The following is a 5,595-nucleotide window of genomic DNA, read 5'->3' as shown; positions in this document are numbered from 1 at the left end:
AGTGTGGTTGGTGATTTATTTGAAGAGTGTTTGGGAAATTTGGATAGAGTCTTAGCCCGATGTGAAGACACAAATCTCGTTCTTAATTGGGAAAAATGCCACTTCATGGTTGAAGAGGGCATAGTGTTGGGTCACAAAATTTCTAAGCATGGGATTGAAGTAGATAAAGCCAAGATTGAGGTGATTTCAAGACTTCCTCCCCCCCCCCCCTTCTGGTCAAAGGGGGGACGAAGCTTCCTTGGGCATGCGGGGTTCTACCGGCGGTTCATCAAGGATTTTCGAAGGTTTGTGAATCCCCTTTTGCAAGTTGCTAGAGAAAGATGCTAAGTTTGTGTTTGATGAGAAATGCAAGGAGGCCTTTGAACTTCTTAAGCACAATTGACCACCACCCGATCATTACACGCACCCAATTGGAGCTTGCCTTTCGAGTCATGTGCAATGCAAGTGACGTTGCGGTTGGGCAGTGTTAGGTCAAAGAGTGAAAAAAATGTTTTCATCCCGTGTACTATTGCAAGCAACACTATGAATGAAGCTCAAAGAAACTACACGGTGACGGATAAGGAATTGCTGGCTATTGTGTTCGCCATGGAAAAATTTTGGCCATATCTTGTGGGAGACAAAGTCATAGTGCACACCGACCATGCCGCCCTTAGGTATTTGATGACCAAGAAAGATTCCAAGGCAAGGTTGATGCGATGGGTGTTACTTCTTCAAGAGTTTGATTTGAAAATAGTGGACCGGAAAGGTAGTGAGAACCAAGTTGCGGATCATTTGTCCCGCTTGGAAGAGGAAGGAAGGCCGTGTGATGGCTTGGAGATCAATGATACATTCCCCGATGAGCAACTACTTTCTGTGTCAATGTGTGATATGCCATGGTTTGCGGACATTGCTAATTTCCTTGTAACTGGCATCATCCCGAGTGAGCTCTCTTCTAACCAAAGGAAGAAGCTCAAACGGGATAGTCTGGACTTCTATTGGGATGAGCCATACTTGTTCAAGATCTGCACGGATGGTGTGATTCGAAGGTGTGTCCCGGAGGAAGAGCAAGTGAGTATTTTGGAGGCTTGTCATTCCTCCCCCTATGGTGGCCATCATGGAGGGGTGAGGAAGGCTTCGAAAGTTCTGAGTTGTGGTTTTTATTGGCCAACCTTGTTCAAAGATGAAAGTGATCTAGTGAAAAGATGTGATCAATGTCAACGAGCGGGCGGGATTTCCAAGAAAGATGAGATGCCTCTGAACACAATTCTTGAAGTTGATATCTTTGATGTATGGGGTATCGATTTTATGGGCCCTTTTGTTAGCTCGTATGGGAACACTTGCATTCTTGTAGCGGTTGATTATGTGTCAAAATGGGTTGAGGCCGTAGCCTTGCCCAACAATGAAGCTAGGAGTGTGGTGTCAATTCTAAAGAAGAGCATTTTCACAAGATTTGGTACACCCCGGGCAATCATTAGTGATGGAGGATCGCATTTTTGTAATAGATCTTTTGATGATTTGCTTTCCAAGTATGGTGTCAACCACAAAGACTCTACGCCTTATCATCCTCAAGCAAGTGGCCAGGTGGAAGTGTCTAACAGGGAGATCGAGAGTATTTTGTCCAAAACTGTCAATACCAATACGACCAATTGGTTTAAAAAGTTAGATGATGCTCTATGGGCTTACCGGACCGCTTACAAGACCCAATTGGTATGTCGCCGTACCGGTTGGTGTTTGGTAAAGCATGTCATCTACCAGTGGAGTTGGAGCATAAGGCAATGTGGGCCTTGAGGAAGCTTAATCTTGAGTGGGATGTTGCGGCTAATCTTCGTTGAACAACTCAATGAACTTGATGAATTCCGGTTCCATTCATACTCTAGTTCGTCCTTGTATAAGGACAAGATGAAGTACCTTCATGATAAATATGGTCGTGGAAAGGAGTTCAAAGTTGGTGATTTGGTGCTCTTATTCAATTCTCGTCTAAGGTTGTTTCCGGGAAAGCTGAAATCAAAGTGGAGTGGACCATTTGAAGTTGTGTGTGTGACCCCGTTTGGTGCTCTAGATTTGGAGAACAAAAGTGGTGAAGTCTTTAGAGTGAATGGGCACCGTGTCAAGCATTATGTTGGGAAGTTTGATGATAGCCATGTGGTGGTTGTTGTTCATTTCAAATGATGTGATAGTAAACCGCGTCGTGCCGTGACATTAAATCAGGCGCTTCTTGGGAGGCAACCCATGTGTTTTTCTTTTTGTTTTCTTTGATTTTCTTTGTAGTATAGGATTGATTTTTGGGCTAACTGGTTGAGAGATGTTGCAGGATTGAGTTGATGCAGTGCAGGACATAATTGCAAACATGTTCAGTCTTTGAACTTTCCAGTGCGGCCGCACTACACTTTGTGCGGTCCGCACTGGTGAAGGGTGACAAAAAATTGCTCTCTGAAGTTTGCCACCACGGCCGCGGTTGATTTGGTGTGGTCCGCGGTGGACCACCGCGGTCGCGGTCCATTTTGTGCGGACCGCGGTGGGTTACTCAGTGGGAATTGAACAATAGTGACCAGTGCGGACTGCGGTCCATTTTGTGCGGCCGCACTGGTAGGTGAGAAAGGGCCCCAGGGGTTTCTCTATAAATAGACCCCCAAGGGCCTCCTTTTACCCTTTTCGAACCCTTCACTCTCACATCCCCTTTTTACTGTTCATCTTTTGCATCATCGTAACCCTTGCTTGACATTGATTTGTTGCACTTCATCTCAATATCTGGTAACATTTCACTTAATTCTTCTTTGTTTAATTGTGTAATTTCCTTTTATTTTCATATTCCTTAACTTGTAGTTCTTCTTCTCCTCATATTTCTCTGATTGTTAGATTAGGTTAGTTTAAATGGCAATTTTTGTGGACTTGGTGAGTATAATGGACTGAGTAATTGAGTAGGGACCCTAATTAGGTAAAAATTTGGACTTAAAAGCAAAATCTGATGAACCCTAACTCAGTGCCATGTCTGGGAATGTAGTGCGGACCGCGGCATTTCTGTGCGCTCGCGGTGCCATCTTGTGTCCAAGTGACCTTTGCCCAGTGCGGCCGCACTACATTTTGTGTGGTCCGCACTGGCCCAGTGCGGCCGCAGTTGGTTTTGTGCGGACCGCACTGGTGAGATTCAGAGACCAGGTTATTGGAACCCTATACCTGTGCGGACCGCGGTCATTCTTGTGCGGTTCGTGGTGGCCTCAGTGCGGCCGCACTACCATTTTGTGCGGTCCGCACTAGGAACTCTCTACAACACTGTGAATCTGTATGCAATTTGTTCTGCTGCAATAACTTGAACTGCATTGATTAATACTAACAAGCTATTTGAATTGTGTTTGCAGACAATGGTGAGCAAAGGCTCAAAACAACCGGGAAAAGGAGAACCCTCCGGGGGAAGGCAGAAGAAGATGGTAAAACTCACTCCCCAAGATCGGGAGAACATAAAAAAGACCAGAAAGCTCATTAAAGCTGCAGATAGAGCTGTTTCCCATTCCTCGTGGAGTGAGTACCAACCGTTATGGGACATTTCTTCAGACTCCGTGCCAGAGTATGTTGAAGACCGGCCGGAAAGGTTTAGGCTAAGAGATACCCCTCCACCACCAACCACTGCCCAAACACCAGAGCACGTTCCTACTGAGTCGTCTGAGGGCTCAGCAGTAGGCAGTGGTGATTACTCCACCTCTCCCGTAGCTTCAGTATCTGGGGAGGGTGCAGATGGAGGTGAGGAGGAAGTACAAGGGGAAATTTTTGGTGCTTATTTGGACTAGTTGGCATTGGGGACAATGCCAGCTTTTATTCGAGGGGGTGCACCCTTCATTTTTGGATGACTGTATATATTGATACCATTTTATGCTTTCTTGATTTTCACTTGGTCTGTATATAATTTTATATTTAGTTACTTTTATCGCACTTTTTATCTTTCCTTTGGTCTGTATATAAAGTTACATTTCATTGTATATATTCATCCCATCTATTGTATATTCAAATCCCCTCTTGTATATATTTATTCTATTTTCCGCAAAAAAAATTCGTTTTTAGCTTCTTATTTGTGATTCGTAGCTTCTTGTTTTTGAAATTTGCAATAAGCCTTTGGTTTTCTTAATGCCACGGTTCTTTCCAAAGGTGGAGTGTTGTGTGAACCGGGTGGCTCTTCCCAATGATAGATGGTGTGACAACCTTCTTAAGGGTTTGAGTCCGTTTTTCTTTTTGTTTTTAGTAGTTTGTAGTTAAAGGTACCTCAAGCAAAGCTTCACTTGGGCCTAGCACATTTGCCTTTGATCTTATGGTCAAAAACAAAATTTTTGTGTTTAGGATGGTGAAAGTCGTGGCCTTGAGAATCTTGTGTTGACCGATAATCATCAAGTGGTTTTTCGGGACCATGGTGTGCTCAAATCGTATCTAAGTTCGTTGTGGGCCCCCGACTCTATGTCTATAGCAATCCCTTAGCTTGTGTGGTGAGTAATTGAATTGCAAGTCCAAGTCCCGAGCCAATGGTCTAGAACTTGCCCTGAATGTTTGTTGAGGCGAAATCCTAAGTGAATTTTGACTTGAGACGTGATTATAGGCTCTCCTTGATCCAAATGATAGCCTAGATAACCCTTTTGAGCCTTAGACCTTTTCCTTTCAAGAACTATGATACAAGCCTATACCCGTTATAAAAGATACCCTCTCTTGGCACCAAAATCTTTCCTTTAGCACATAGCAAAAGTATAAGTTTGGGGGAGAAACGAGAATTGCAACAAAGTGGTAAAAAGGCACAAAGTGAAGAAAAGGAAAGGCAATGAAAAAGAAAGAAAATAAAAAAAAAGACAAAAAAGGAAAGTTCAATGAGAAAAAGAATAAAAAGGGATTCAAGAAAAGCAATGAAAAAGAAAGAAAGGTGTGGAAAGTTGAAAAAGGAGAAAAGGTCTGAAATGCATAAGAAAGAGTGACAATGTGTCTCTCTAACCCCTTAGAAAGAAGTGAAATGACTCAAAGAGTCAAGTGAATTGTGCCAAATGAATCAAAAGAAGTGCTTAAGGGAAGATGGAACCCACTTGAACATAACATGACCTACCCTAAACCAAAAGCCTTCACAATGACTCCACAAAAGCCCTATATGATCTCGAGTTGAATGAAGCTTACATTAGTGGATACTTACATAAGGGGCAAGCATATGGTACCTAGAGGCGGACTTGTGACCTTACCTTGAGAGAGATGAGTGAATTCCCATTAACCTCGTTCTGTGTGCCACTATTCTAAAGGTGAAGTTTGCTTAGGGAGAGTTGAGGATGTGTGATTTTGGGTTCCACAATAACCAAAGTAATTGAGAGAGTTCTTTGATGTGTTGAGTCAACTCTTGATGCTCTTGTGTCGCACTTGATCCAGGGTTTTTCAAAGGTTAAATGTTTTTAATGATTCATTTGTATTGAGGGCAATTGTTAGTCCCAATTGAGGCTAGTTGAGGTTACTTTAGGATAGCTGAAAATTCTTGGATTTTACCTCAAGGGGTGGGTCTTATTTTGTTTGCTTGAGGACAAGCAAAAGCTTATGTTTGGGGGAGTTGATAACTAGGGATTTTGATGTGTTTCATGCTCCTTCTTGCTTACGCTTTGATTACAA

This window comes from Nicotiana attenuata, unplaced genomic scaffold (assembly GCF_001879085.1).
Source record: "Nicotiana attenuata strain UT unplaced genomic scaffold, NIATTr2, whole genome shotgun sequence".
Taxonomy (NCBI): Eukaryota; Viridiplantae; Streptophyta; class Magnoliopsida; order Solanales; family Solanaceae; genus Nicotiana; species Nicotiana attenuata.
This window is presented reverse-complemented; position numbering follows the sequence as displayed.